The 16,324-nt window shown below is 40.1% G+C and overlaps 1 protein-coding gene across 11 annotated transcripts in view; it reads right to left on the reverse strand.

The window, feature by feature from the left end:
* Positions 1–16,324, reverse strand: part of XRCC4 (X-ray repair cross complementing 4) — a 148,797-nt gene that overhangs the window by 96,338 nt on the left and 36,135 nt on the right. The window lies entirely within an intron of this gene.

Consider the following 16,324-nt stretch of genomic DNA (forward strand, 5'->3'; position numbering starts at 1 on the left):
GTTTTGTTGTTTGTTGGGATTTTTTTTTTTTCAAGTTTTAATTTTTTTAAAGGCACAGGAAGATGAACACAGAACCATTTAGAAAGCTGTGTTCCCTTAATCAGAAATCAGAGTCCCTATGCATTCACCAGGCCTGTATTTTAAGCTTAAGAAATAAAAACAAAAACTAGAAGCCTGTGACAAAAATGTCATTTTCCCCTGACCTCTCACCCTGCCCACTGTTTGTCTCCTAGAGATGAAGAAAGAAGTGATGTCAACCATAAGACACAAAATATTTCAGAAATAACTGAAAAGCTTCTCAAATAATTATTCTTCTTATGCTTACACTTGATGTGTTTCACATAAGAAAACAAGTTATTAAAAAGAGACAACACATTTTTCACAGAAGCTTCCAAAACTGAAAATTACTTCCTTGTATAGAGCGAATTTTAATTTTGCATTAAATAATATATATCTGCTATATAACCTTTGCATTACTACACTCCAATAAAAATGAGAGTTATCATACCTAAGGCAATAATTATCAGAGGTTATGCACTGAAAGGAGGAGCCATTCAGACAGCAACGTCTCTTGAAGCTAAGCACTAACAGTGGGCTGATTTCCAGTAACAACAATTTTTCATTATGTCTATAAGAAAAAAAAAACCCATGCTGGAAATTCTCATTACATCTGCTTTGCTGGTCATGATTTCTCTCTGTATTAGTAAGGTATTCTAACAACCCTTTCTAACAGTATTTTTTTTTCCATAATATATATACAAGGACTTCTACACTTCCACAAGGTGGAAAAAATAAATATTTAGATAGATTCTGTCCTTTGTTGTCCTGCCAGGGTATAGCAGATATACAGGTAGATAGATATAGATATATTTATGGATATATATGTTGTGTGTGAGTCTCTCTCTCTCCTATTAAATCTTAGCCCAGAGTATTTCACTTTTTCCTTCTCTGTTTTGAAAACTAATTAACAAATAATTTTTAGAGAGAGCACACTTGTCAGATACTTAGGTCTGATTTTGAAATTAAAATATTCCCAGCATGTGAACTGGATGATAGAGGTTTAATTGTACAAGTCAACCCTGTACAACCTGTTACAGGCTCCAATTCAGCTCACTCAGCTTCCACTCTTCCTGCCCCTGAGTGAGACACAGAGATCCCTGTGCTCTGCTACTAAAACAGCATTTCAGACTGTTCTAGCACACTCAGGAACACCTACATCCTCGCAGACAGATGCTGCCTCCTGCAAGGTATTGCCTAAGCAACATCCTTTCACCAGGGAAATATTAAAGAAGAATTTGACGGGGAAAAAAATAAATTCCAGAGCAGGCCACCAGCACAGAGCAGCTGTGCAGTCCCTGTCTGGCTTTTCGGAGACCTGCAGTCTGTGAAAGCAGCTGTGACCCCTGTGCTGGAGCAGGAAAGCCCTGCAGATCCACACGACAACAAAACCTTTTGTCACTGCCCTGTTCCAAGCACAGAATCACAGAATCAGAGAATGTGAAGGGTTGGAAGGGACCTTAAAGCCCACCCAGTGCCACCCCTGCCCTGGGCAGGGACACCTCCCACTGTCCCAGGCTGCTCCCAGCCCCAATGTCCAGCCTGGCCTTGGACACTCCAGGGATCCAGGGGCAGCCCCAGCTGCTCTGGGCACCCTGTGCCAGGGCCTGCCCACCCTCCCAGGGAACAATTCCTTCTCAATATCTCACCTAAATTTCCCCTCTTTTAGTTTCTACCCATTCGCCCTTGTCCTGTCACTCCAGTTCCCACTGCAGAATCCCTTCCCTGTAGCCCCTTTAGATCCTGGAAGGTGCTCTGAGGTCTCCACACAATCTGTTCCTTCCCAGGGTGAACAACCCCAATTTTCTCAGCCTCTTTTCGTAGGAGAGGTGCCCCAGTACTCCTTACCAGCTCTGTGGCTACCTAGAAAACTCCTGCTAGGAGAAGGTGTTAAAAGCTGTACAGGTGAACTACCCTGAAGTCACCCACCAGTGCCCCTGTCTACTGCTGGTACTGAAAGCAAATCCCTCACTACAGAGTCAGACATTAGCCATAACATTCAGGACAGAACCACTGAATGTCTTAATTAAAACTAATTAGACTTGAATTAATTTAATTCCAGAGGAATTAGCACAAAAGGAGGTTGTGCCTTACATGTGAGATACAGCAACTTTCTTTTCGCAGTCGCGAGCTGGAGCTCTAGCAAGACAGGCTGTGATTCCCTGTTAAATGTCAGCTACCTCTCCTACTCCACAGGCACACAGACTCTGAAATAAGGTAGAATCAACACTTGGATAAAAAAAAAGCTTTCGCTACGAAAATACCTAAGAATTTAAAAGAGAAAAATGTTAATGAAAATTCATGTACAGGGTTAAAGAATATGACCTACAAATGAATGATGCTGACACTTACACAAAGAAAGTATTGTTACAAGCTTCAATCTGGAAAGCATTATACCATTTTTATTTCTTAAGTCAATCAGTGAGTGGTCTTGATTTTTTAAAGCTGTGCCACTATTATCTCCAGGGAAATCATTCAGCAGTAACTATGACATCCCTGGGTGTGGTAATAAAACGAGTACACTGGACTTGCACAATACAGTGGTGACAACGTGAAAGCAGAAGTTGCTTTTGTAACAGCAAACTCTAGGAAGCTAGAAAAAATTACACAGCTCCACGGAAGCCAAGAAATCTGGCAGGTTACATCAGACGGTGTAAAAATATGATCACCAACTACAAAAAACAAGTTTAACACAAAAACCCGGCCTGCAACAAACTTCCCCCCTGACGAAGGCATTACATCTATTCTAGAGCAAAACAGCTGACGTCAGTGATTGACATTTCTCTCAGGTTTTTACCACACGCTGCAGAAACCTTCCAAATTGCCATCCTATTAGCTTCATGTCCACTGGAAATTAAATTCCTTCTGGCTTCCCTTTATTTTGGCATGGCAGCAGTTCCCAAATACTTTTTGGAGAGTGCTCCACTGTTTCTCATGCCCTCAACCCCACACACTCACGGCACCGTGGGCCCCGTAAGGATTGTGGTGCAAGGAGCACGCACCTGTAGAGGAAACTACGGAGAAATTGGGAACATCACCAGGTACTAGAACACACTGATACCCGTCCCCAGAAGGACTAACAAGGCTCTGTTACTCCTTCCATCCCTCATCAACCTTTATGCTCAGCATAGGCTGAACTGGCAGCAGGCTCTGAAAGCTCTTTGTGGAGTCACTGACCGGGAAGGAGCTCTGGAGGTCTCCAGCCCAACCCCTTCCCTGGTCAGGCCAGGCTGCTCAGGGCTTCCTCCACTTGGGAACTGGAAAGCTCCAAGCACTGAGCCCACACAACCTTCTCCAGAGCCTTCACTGACCTCACAGTTAACCAACCACCTTTCCACTACATCCCACTGGGAACTGTGGGATTATGGCTCCTGTCCCTCTTTCTCCGAACACGCACCACTGCCTGGCTCTGGGAAAGAGGAGGATGACCACTTCTTTGAGACTTTTGATATTTTATCAAAACCTGATCATTTTCCTGGGACCTGCAATTCTGTGCAATCACAAGAAATAGTGTCACATAAACCCCCTCACAGAGGAATTTTTCAAAAATTTCCCCATCTCATTAGTCTGGCTGGGTTATTTTTTTCCTGATTTGTCTCCTAAACACACACACACGCTCAATTTGTATCCATTTGTTCTCAGACATACTCTATTCCCAGTGCTCTTCTCCCTCTGTCATGTTCAGACTCCATAACTTATAGATAAATAAATTTCTCAGTATTCTTTCTGTTGGACTGAAGCTCTATGTAGCTTTGGCTATGGACATGTTATTTTCTCTATCCCTCAGATCACACAACCTTCCTCCCAATTTCAGCTTGCATTTCTTGGCTGTGAATGCCCAGGACTGCACATTTAATTTCAAATATAAACTCTGTCGAAGCAGACAGTGAAAATCCACAGAAAACAGACACGGATCTTAATACTGTCTTCGAACGTCACAAAAATCTATTTGCATGTTTCATTTCTTTCATTTAACCCTGTCACATGTACCCTGTGTAAGAATCACCAGGGCATAGGGATTATCTACACCTTAGGATGCCTGGTTTTCAGACAGTTTTGGAATGAAAAATGGTAAATTAAAACAGTAAGAACATCAGATAATTCTTGAATATCCCCCACCCAGCAAGAAAAAAAAAAAGCCATGTAAATAGGTTAGAGTACCAAAAACACCTATTAAGCAAGGAACTAATGGATTTCTTTCATGAATGGCTTTTTATCTATGTGTCATTCCTTAAAGCCTTTGGAAAACTTCCTTGTTTAATCTCTACACTCCTCAGAAACACCACATTTCATGTATCTATACAATCAGCTACTTCTGTGAAGCTTAATCCCACCCAGGCTGAAAGGGTCTTTAGCTACTGAATTTTGACAGCTGTGGCATGGTCTGGTCAGGATCTACCCAGGCTGTGGTTCCACTGCCTCAAAGTCCTCTGTAACAATTTTTTCAAACTTACTATAAAAAATTCTGCTCATGAGAGCACTTCCTCCTCTAACCTTAAACCTACACATACATATATATTTATATATATATATATATATATATATATATATTATTATTATTAAAAAATACATATATGCAAGACCCAAATCTATCTTTGTAAAAAGTGAGATATATTCCCAAAAAAGGCATGAAGTGAGTGAAGATGCAAAGCATTTGCACTACAGAAATGCTCATCTCTCAAGGTGCTAAGCCACAGAAAGCTGCCACTAATTTCTCCCCCACACCAATGTTTCTTTACCACTGTGCAACTGAATCCCTTAAAATAAGAAATACACTGGATACTAAAATGAACTGTAGGGATAATACTCAGCAACCATAACATCAGGTATTTCTTCCACTTTTTTTCCTTTTTTTTTCCCCCCCCAATGGTAATCACATAAATTGTTTCACTTCACCAATTAAAAAAAAAAAAAATCAAAGCTACTGGACTAAAAAAAGCCAAAGGCAAGAATCTATAAAATTCAGGTGCACTAGTTACTTTTTAGAACAGTAAATATGGAACAGGCAACTATACCTTATAGTTCCACAAACAGTGATAACATGATTATGTAAAGAACCAACAATTCAAGCATTTTGTTGGATTTTTTTTGAAACTTCTATTTCACCACACAAAAACTGGCAGGTTTGCATTTTATGCATGCACCCCAAATGCTTTATTCTCTTCTGTGCTTCTCCTCTTTTATCATTCCCTTCTGTACTCCAGGCAATACTGTCCATTCAACTCCCTGCTACCCCTCTGCCTCTGAAGTGAGCTTACAAAGAGGACTGAAGCAGGACACCCTTAAAGGGCCTGTATTTTTTTCATCTTTTCCCTCATTAATTCCGCGGCTCCAGGCAGGATCAGATGCGTTCCCACCTCGCTGAGCAGGCAGCAGGTCTGTGAGCAATGGAACTACTGAAGGCTGGTTTCCTATGGCTGTGACTCTTTTGCTGGATCCCCTCATGTCTAAAAAGGTGAGAAATCCAGTCAAAGCTTTTCCCTTATTTAATGCATTCATAACTTCTCTCTCCCGTGAGGATTTGCTAGTGTCTAATAATACAGTTGATCTCATTCCACAGCTTTTTCCAAAGCAGGCACATGAATAGGGTCTCTTTTTCTCCATCCAGGCACCTATTTCCATGAAACTAGTAGGAACCTGATATCTTTGAGACCTTTACTCCTGTCAAATCTGTTTGAAATTGTCCAGGAGTTTCAGAAGTTATTGGGGGGAAAGGGGAGGAGGTAAGAGGCTGGCAGTCAGCAGAGGCACACAGCATGACCACATAAGCTTTGTTTCCTTAGGAAGCAAGGTAAAACACTTGCACTTTTTATTATTTTTAAAACCTGCCCTAAATGAATTAGGAAATGAGCTTTTCTTGGAGATCTAAACTTGTTTTCTTCCTTGTTTTTCATGTAATTTATAGTGTGGCAATAATACAATAGACTCTAGACATAACATCTGGATTTGGGTCTCAGGGCTTAAATGCATGAACAGTTCACAACTGTGTTAATTTAGATTTCAGAGGGAAAGCCTTATGAGATAGCTTAAATCAGAATTTATTTCCTAGAGGCTAAGAACAGAACATGGGCCATTACCATAAAACAGCTGGCACACAAACTTAGTACACAGCAACTTCCTTGAGTTTGAGGCTTGAGTCTCTCAAAAGTATGAAAGGATACCTGCCAAGGATTTTTAATTTAATCTATTGGCTTTTGGGTTGGTTGCTTTCTTTTTTTTTTCAAATATTCTTCATTTGTGTCCAGGTTTCCAATTCAAAAATTATTCCAGAAAAAAACCCAAAACTTATTTAAGTAAAATGTTTAAAGGACCAGAGTGAAGCTCTTTTTCTGAACAGTCACAAAGCATATGTAGCATGAACATGAAACACTGAAAAAAGCCCCATGAAACCTCCAGAGAAGTTTCTACAAACATTATGAAAGGTAGACCCATATAAATGTGCTTTCACCCAAAGATCTCCAAAATAAAAGCAAGACTTGCAGGAGTGCTGGTGATATTACTGTCAGTAAAGGTTCCAAGGTAACAAAATATAAATGATTAATACTCCCTAGATTAAAAAAAAACACCACCACATCATGAGCTGCATAATGGCAGCACTTTAATTCTACCTGTCAACTGATCCTATTCCTACATGTGAAGCCCAGACTGCAGCTTTTCTCTAAAACTGCAGTAAAGCACAACTGAAATGTCTGGAGTAATAACTGTCAGATATGAAGACAACTTGTCTTGGGAGCTACTTCCCTTCAAACACTGACCTTTAGGCTTGGGAAGTAATGGAAACTATAAAGTGCTTGGTGAATACACCCTTGGAGCTGACGTGCCAGCATTTTGCAGTAATCTGGGTCTGATTCCCCCCAAATATGCTGGCAGTAAACAGCTCCAGGATTCCACACGACTCCTTTTTTTTGCTTTTCTTTTTGGAAAGTAAATGTATAACCACGTGAATAAGCATGAGATAATGCCTAGACCGAGGCAAAATATAAAAGTGTTCCCAGCTAAGCACTACAAACAATTTTCCAGTGTGAGTAATAACACTACACTCATTTAGAACAACCATAGACTGTTTTCAGGATGGTATTTTAACCTTTGTTTGAAAAAAAAATCCCTTCAGGATGTTGACAGCCACGTGCTAAAGCCTTCATGATCCAAACAACTAGATACTTAGTAAAAACTTCATTGAATGGAGTTATTCTATTTAAAAAAAACAAAAGGCAAGAGATTGAAGATTGTGCACCTCATCTGAGCAATCTGAACATCTGTGTATGCTGTGCCCCACCCACAAACATAGAAATACTCAATGCATCACGACATATATGTACTGAACATGACAAAACCAGCAGAGCCAAAATTCCAGGCAGTGCTGAGTTCATAGAAGGACATAAACACTTCTATAAATTATCAAGACACGAGTAGAACACTTCTTTCCATCCAAGAGCCTAAAGAAACAAAAAAAAGCCAGAATCTTATTTTCACATAGAAAGAAATCAGCACAAGTTCAGGTTCAGGAATGCAATGCAGGTGAAAAAAACTTTACTGATTTTTCTCTCCCTACAGTTACATCCCTATTCATATTGTTGACTTTCATCAGCCCTTAGGACACTCTTTATTTTAAGTTAAGCCTTAAGAAAAATAAGAATGAAAGAAATATTTTAAAAAATCAAGGAGTACTTGCCTGAATTTCCTTGTAAAACACTGTCAGAGAGGTAGAAATTTGACAACCAACACTTGTTCTAGACCACACAACCTAGTAATAGCAGGATGTAAATTTTTACAGCTAATAGAGATTCTCACTTGGTTGGAGGTGGGTTTAAGCATGAACCTTCCCTCGTCTTTTGTCACAAGAATAACTCCCCTTCAACAACAGTGAAGTGTTTGTGACCACGGTGGTCCCAACAAGGAGCCATGAGGCAAACCCAGCTCTCACATGAAATTATGACACTAGGAGGACAGCTCAAGCTTGAGCCATTTCCAGGTTCAGCAGGAGCAGCAGCACATCTTGAACCCCAAACTGATGGTCCTTGGGGCCATTTTTCCCAAAAGTGTCTGGAGGAACCATTGTGTGACTCCATTCAGAACTACATATTCTATCATGATTAAGAGTAATTCATGAGTAAGAATAATTAAATTATTTTTCATTATTCCATAGGTAAAGGCCATTTCAGAGGATTGACTGATCACAGGTCATTCCTGAATGATCAAATATCACTTCATCCTGACTGATACAAGGTAATTATTAAGTTCTATCTCAGATCTCTTCATGGGCACTACAATTTCAATTCCAGCAAGTAATTTTCCAATATGGATTATTATCATGATAAAAGGCATCAACAGCTTTGCATTCAGGAAACCTCTATTAAGTTCCAATAATAATTCAAATAAAAACAGGTTTTCTGAAACTGCAAATCACGTGAATCTATCGAAAGACCAAAAAAAAACCCCTCATCTTAAATCCTTTACCTAATTCTTAAAATGAATGCAATTAAAATTCGTCTTTTTGCAATGGAAGTTTTTACTCAGATCAAAAACTGGAATGGATGCAATTAGGAAATATTTTTCCCTGAAATCTTATAAATTCTCATCTGCAAAAGAAATATAGTTCACAGATAAAAAAGTTACACTAAACTGGTTGCTAGCAACACAAACAAAACATTTACTTTCCTTTCCGCATAATACCGTTCTCAAAAGTTTTCATGACAAAGTATTTAGAGAATTAATGTTTTCTTTAGCCAAGCCAACCCTGGATGAAGGAAAACATTTCTTTCTCACACTTTGGATCCTATAGAGCACAACTGGAGACTTCATGGGATGATGTTTTACAACATGAGGTGCTCAGATGAGGCACCAAAAAGCCACATCAGGGCATTTTATGTGCAGAACACAATAATTTCCAGGGGATCCAGCAAAAAGAGTGAAGTCTCCTTAATTTTGCAGCCTCCCAACCCAGCAGCAGGGACAGGCTTCCTCTGGATGGCCCCAGCTGTTTGTCAGAGGCCAACAGCAGAGCACTTCCCTTATCACAGAAATGGCTCAATGTGGGAAAGAACCTCAGAATTTAATTTCATCTTTGCAGTAATTTCAGTGGAGGAAAAACACCACTGTTCAACTCTGTTGTATTTTATTTTCTTCATTTTTACGTGCCAGCAAACCAGTGCAAAAGGGACAACCTATGAATTTTCTGAAATCTACAGGAATAGAATTAAAGCTTTCTTATGAACCAGAAAATACTGAGATTTTGTGGTTTTGTTTGGCTTTGGTTTGATTTTTAGGCACCCATATTGTTTTATTAGGACACTAAGGCAACAACTTACTAGGATAATAATATAATATTAAGATAATAATATTGTTACCTTATTTACTTCAGAACAATAAAATACTAGCAGTGGGATCACCTTAAAGAACATCTGGCTGAGCTAGTGCTGTTTAACATGATCAATAAGAAAAAACCCACAAACCAACACCCCAAAAAGCAAACAAAAAACCCAACAAACCACAACAAAAAACCACCAAAAAACCACCAACCCGAAAACAATACATTCAGGTGATAAAAAAGGCAAAACTCAATGAACACATATATTTCAGTCAGCAACAAGCTGGAAAAGAAGATACCCAGCAGCAAATGCAAGCAATAGCTAAAGATGGAGAGGTAATTTTTCCTTTAAAGCACAAAATGTCTTTTAGTGTCACATGTCAACCAGCAGTTATCAGCATTAAAAAAAAGGTCACTATTCTAAAATTATGGGCCAAATAAGATCTAAAGGGATGTGTCTGTCAAGAACCACTGAGAACTCAACCGTTTCCAAGGGCAGGATCTGGCTCTGGTGACCTGGGGAAAGCCCTGCCCAGGAAGCTGTGATGGAATCCCAGACTGCAAGACCACCCTACATAGAGCTCTGCACACAGAGAGAGTGGTAAGAAGTTTAATTTTGTAATTTTTCTTAATTTACATCAATATTTCACTGTCACACGGACAGTGCTTGGTGAGACAATGGCATGTCCGGAGCTAAACAGGCCTGACGTGTTCATGTAGGTTCTTTTTTGGGATAAAACAAGTACTTACATGGTCTGAGCTCTCCTCAGGAGAGCAGTTATCTCCACTTTGCTAAATATAACTTGCTGAGGTTCTCAGCAGCCTCCTGCACTGCCTGCTCAGCCACAGACCTGCAAAAGCCTGGCCCCAAATAACACCTAAAACAACCCCTGCCTGAGGAAACAAGAGCCCAACCACCACTGTTTCTGGAACTACAAAACTGATCACTGAACTTGCTTCCCACCAGAGTTAACACCAAGGTTTTCTTAGGGACGTACAAGGAAACTGCTCGTTTGAGCACATCCCACCTTGTGCACACAAAGAGCACGGGTATCTACGAGGAGACTTTGGAGAAGAAGCTGTTCCACACTCTGGGACAGCTGGCTTAAACACACGAGATGTGATTATTTATCCTCAGATGTAAGCTGGAGGAAGGGGTGCTTTCAAGCCCCACGCAGCTGAACTGGAATGACACTGGTAGAGTGAAACAGCCCAGGCTGGGAAGCAAAATAGTGTTAGTGACCACACCAGCCCACACAAACATGAGCCAGAGATGAACCAGAGCAGCAGCACAGCACACGGGAACAGCTCTTTGCTGCCAAAACCCCAAAGTATAAGAATTCATTAAAAGAAGGAAAAAAAAAAAAAAAAAGGAGTGGAGATATCCCTTATCCTGCGCCTGACTTGCAAATGAAAAATATTACTTCATGTTTTGCAAGACTAGCATCCTGTAGCCAGTAGCCAACACCACTCAGACCAACCTCAGAGCTCGCTGGATTTTTTTGGCTGGCTAACATTTAAACAACCGCTAAAATAACTAGAAGTTAAGTAAGGATGCTCAACGCTGCTAAATAATTTCTTTTCCCTTTCTATGAACCATTGGAAAGTGATGATGGTAATTACAGCAAATGTTGCTTGAAAAGAGTACCAAGGAACAAAAGAGAATAGGTAACTGCTATCCAAATTTCTGTTAACATTAATTATGTCAGAGCACACTGAAACTTGCAAAAGCAGCATGTTTACTGTCTCTATATTTTGCTGTTATCTACTGGAGTGTAACAATTCAAATATGCTGGAAATGAAAACAAAAATGATGCCATGCTGACTGAACGGGGAGATGAAATTTCCAAGAAGCAAAAGACATCTGATAATAATTTCATCACCTTTGTGTGTTGAAATCTACCTGAAACACAGCCTTCCCCAGAAAATGAAGGAACCTCCATCGTTAAGCCTTTAAAAATAAATTGGAAATACTTGGGTCTTCACAATCCAGAAGTGTAACTTCAAAAACAAGTGTAATTCATGCACCATCTGCCAGCCCCAACTTCCAGCAAGTTGGGGTTCCTCGAGACAGGGAGTGGACTAACCCAAAATACCACATGCCTGCACCAAGAACTACAAATCAGCTACTTCCAAAACACACGGAACGGGGGAAGGGTGTTAAAAAGGTTATTAGAAACAGCACAAAAGTGCCTCTCCAAGTTTTCACACTCCTGTCAGAAAGGTTGTATCTCACACATCTGAGCATTTATATTTGGAAGACCTTAAGGGGACAAGAGAAGGAACAGCAAATGAAGTTATTTCACCTCTCTCTAAATAAATCTGAGCAGAATCTTATGAGATAAGAGGTATCCCTATGAGAAATCTCAAGAGCCAACATTCGTGTGCATAGAAGCACCTTTTGTGTACAGATCTAAGCACCTACAGCTCACAGCAATCATTATTTCCCTGTCTTAAACCTGAATTTAGAGGTAGTTACCCCAAAAGATCCCAGTCATGACCACCAGTGTCATGCCTATGTCTAAATGAGATTCACAGAGCTCCTTCCAGGGAGACACAGCACCAACTGAATAAAAAACCCTCTGTGGCTCTAGAGATCACAGAGTATAGCAAGAGTCTCCAGGAAATCAGGTTCTGTTTTCGTCTAAATAAAGTCTCAGGAATTAAACGATATCTTACCTTCATACACGTTTCACAGAGTAATAATTTAGGGTAGCACTCCACAAAAATAATGGGACCGCACCTAAAACTGTGCAATTGCAAAACTGTTTTTAGGGACATTATTCTCTTCCCCCCACACACAGTGAGGCAGCTCTCATCAATGGAGAACAAAACACTTTTGTCATACCCCTCCCAGGAGGAAAGATAGCTCTCTGCAGAACTGCAAGATAATTCACGTCAAAACGAGGAGGAATCCTAACTACTATGAAAACAAATACTGTATTTCAAAACCCACTGGGAGAAGCCCGTTGTGCAAGAGGTCAGGATAGTTAGTGCTCCTCTACTTCAGTTCGCTAATTGTAGCTAAGGATGGATTTATTTATAAAAACGAGATAAGTTCTCTATCATATCATGATTATTGCCTCTCTTCTCTAAAGCAGTAACATAAGTCTTATACACAAGCTGACTTTTCTTTCCACTGGTTCTCAAGTTAAAAAATAGCATCTGAAAAGCGAAATCCAAACAGGATGACTCCTCTCACTTTTCTCCTTGATAAATTGGGAGCAACATTCAAATATAACATTATATTTAAATAAGCCGGAAGTAAAACAAACAATAACACAAATCAACTTTGATGGCTGACTTGTCCAGACAGCAGCCACTTTCCAGCACAGAAGTTGGGAAGTTGCAGTGTTGGAGAAGCAGATGAAACAATCCCTCCTAGCATGAGGACTTCAGCTTAGTGAGAAAGAAAACACCTCTCAGTTTAGAGAAAGCCTTTCTACCCCTGCAATTCCAAACTGGGTCCATACTATTTCAGACTGTGATTTTGCAAAGGACACGTGGACATGGTGATGCCTGGAGAGCTTCATGAAAGGTGGAATCTCACACTGCTCTGAACAGACAGGGCTCCTTCCACGCACCGCTCGGGGTGAAATCAGATGCTGGACAGGTTATGGAGGTCTGGAGAGCTCAGCACAAGAAAAACATGGAGCTGCTGGAGCAGATCCAGAGGAGGCCAAGGAGCTGCTCCAGGGCTGGAGCTCCTCTGGAGCCAGCCTGGGAGAGCTGGGGGTGTTCACCTGGACAAGAGAAGGCTCCAGAAACTCAGAGCACCTTGCAGGGCCTAAAGGGGCTCCAGAAGAGCTGGAGAGGGACTGGGGACAAGGGCTGGAGGGACAGGACACAGGGAATGGCTTCTCAGTGCCAGGGGGCAGGGCTGGATGGGATCTTGGGCAGGAATTGCTCCCTGGCAGGGTGGGCAGGCCCTGGCACAGGGTGCCCAGAGCAGCTGGGGCTGCCCCTGGATCCCTGGAGTGTCCAAGGCCAGGCTGGACATTGGGGCTGGGAGCAGCCTGGGACAGTGGGAGGTGTCCCTGCCATGGCAGGGGGTGGCACTGGATGGGCTGTAAGTCCCTTCCAACCCAAACGACTCCACAATTCCATGACTTTAAAGTGAGTCAATCAATGATACACAAAACTCAGGGCAATTTCATCCCCTAGAGTGATGAAACATAACATATTTTGGCCCTACTCAACTTGTAAGAATGTAAAGGGGCTTACAGTTTTCTAGCATTAATATTTTCAGGCAACAATATTTTCACCATGATTTCAGAAAAGGTATCTTGTAACTTCTGTAGAATTATTCCACTATCACAACAAGGTTCTCTGCCACTCTCTCATCTTGTAGAATACTGAGGCAACAACCCCTTCCATCCCAAAACCAAAAAAAAAACCAAAAAACCAAACCCAAAAAACAAACAAATAATCCCCCCCCAAAAAAACAGAAAAGAACAAAATCCAAAACAACAAAAAACAACCAAAAAAACCCACCAAAAAACAAACAAAACCGAAACAAAAGAATGCCCCACCAAAAAAAAAAACCCACCAAAAATCTCCCAAACAAAACCACAAATAAACCTCAAGCAAACAAACAAAAATTAACCATACAAAAAGACTAATGCAAGTTTGTTTAGCATAAAACATATCCCAGAGCGTAACGGGTTTAGAGTTCCATTTTCCACAGCATCAACCAGTTTGTAGTTTTGATAGAATCAGCCCTCTTCCAGAACAGACACATGTTTACAAAGACTTACAATAATATGCCAGCCATGGAAGAGTTTTTGATGTCAAGGACTCCATTATATGTTTGGGTGCAAGTTCAACAACAGCTGCTCCAGATTTAATGAAGGTAGTACTCAAGGGACCGACATTTCCTGGATTTATTTATGGGAGCTTACAGAAAATGTTCAATATGTACCAAAATATACATTGTTCAGAGACTTTCATGCTTGAGAGTGAAACTCTCAATGTTTGATTCATAATGGCTATTTCACAAGGGCTTACAGGAAATAAAGCTGTTTATTTTAATTGCATACAGCAAAAATGTTAGAAAAGAAAGATTTATGTTCTCTAGTGACAGTGAATGTTTTGGGCTAATTTGTCATGGTTACCATGGACAGAAAATAAAGGAATACTATTCAAGCACTACTCCAGTTCAAGAACTACTCCAATTCATAGACAACTTAAAGTATCAGCAAATACTCAGGTCCTGTGGGGTCTCTCTTTAATCATTCATGTAAGCTTACAGCACCTTTTAAATACAGCATAAACTAGCCCTGCAAACTTAGCATTTTGCCTTTGTTTTTCTTTTCCATTAAAAGGGCTATTTGTTCATATTTCCTCTTAATGGAAAATAAAAAATATACTTCTGAATTTCAGAGAATTTTAACAGCAATTACACGAGACTTAGAAGACTACATAGTAGTGATCTCTAATTGTGTCAAGGTGGTTTTCTACTCCAGCTCAGGATTTCTATTCTTGTTTGACTGTAACATGACAATTGCTTTAAAACAAACAAACAAAAAAATAAAGTGTTTTCCCTTTTCACTTGCACACAGTCCAACAAAAGAGTAAAACTGTGAAGAAACAGCGGGAAAACGGTGCATCTGCCTGTATTTACTGAAAGGTCAGGGAAATTAGTAGTATGATGCAAACAAATTTTGAGAAAGATGAACACTTGAAATTTGATTACAGTGTGTCCTATGAAAAGAGAAATCAAAATGCTAATTTAAAAAATACCGTACATTTTACCTTTTCTTTTCTTTGCATGTCTCAACATCTGCATTGGTCAATGCTTTGAAAAGCAGAACCACTGCCTACAGGTTCACACCTAGTTTCTGGAAATTTTAGCTTTTCACTGTTTTTGTCTTTGCTTTCCTGAATTTGTGATCCCAGTGGTGTCTGGTCACACACTGCCAGTTGTTACTGTGTTTTCTTGAACTGTTTCAGCCATCAGGGTGCTAACTGGTAAGACGACTGAGCAGATATAAATGTCAGAGCATTACAAATGCATTTTGTCTGGCTGTTTAAATACTTCATTTTCAGCATCATAGCACCTATCCCAAAACCCTTTCCTCTTGTGTTCTGAGCTGCCAACTTTGTCTTCAGCAAAAAGAAAACAAAACAGCAAAGGACAAATTTCAGCACAATTTCAATGAGTTTAATTATCTTGTAACAGAAAAAACTCTCATCTTTCAGCCATTTCTTGGGCCTCACAAAGCACTAGAAAACTCAAATATCCTTCTGCAAGTGTGAGCTTCATTGTGCCTTTTTTGCTACAAATCACCATTGTGAACTATGAGACACAAAAAAAGAGGTTTGCCTTCAGTTTTTCTCTCCACTATTCCACTGTTTTTCTCCTTTCCTTCAAAACTCTACTGCTTTTGCCACAGATTATTTCCCTCCCAGCATTTTTAACACTTGTTTATCAGTACAGATGAGTGTTTCCAAAGCTGAGAGTAGTTCTTTTAACTCAGATTACTTATTCTAAGTATTGTTCAAATTGTAGCCACTTCACTGTTTTTGAGAAAGATGAACAGAGAAATAGAATTTAAATAAAAACCAAGTGTTCTCAACTTCCGTTTGTTCTTTTCTAACACTTACATTACAAAAGTGACAATACACAAGAGCAATTCCATTTCAACCTGAAGCTGAACAGTTTTTGCAGTATACAGTTGACTGACAAATCAGTTATTTATACCATTTCCTTCCCAGAGCTACAGAAATCATGATTTTTTAACTTAAAAGTTACCTGAACAAGTATCTCCTGAGAGCAGATGGCCCAGGATCCACACGCCTTCAAATCTCCCCCCAAAACCACAAAATTGGATTAGACAGTCTCAGCCCCTGCTGAAAAGGGACATTAACAAAGCACAACATCCACTTTTCCTTGCCTTTGGCTGTGCTAATGAGCACTTCTCCAACTTTTACTCACATTCTCCACAGTTTGGATTCTGA

Source organism: Corvus hawaiiensis, chromosome Z (assembly GCF_020740725.1).
Source record: "Corvus hawaiiensis isolate bCorHaw1 chromosome Z, bCorHaw1.pri.cur, whole genome shotgun sequence".
Taxonomy (NCBI): Eukaryota; Metazoa; Chordata; class Aves; order Passeriformes; family Corvidae; genus Corvus; species Corvus hawaiiensis.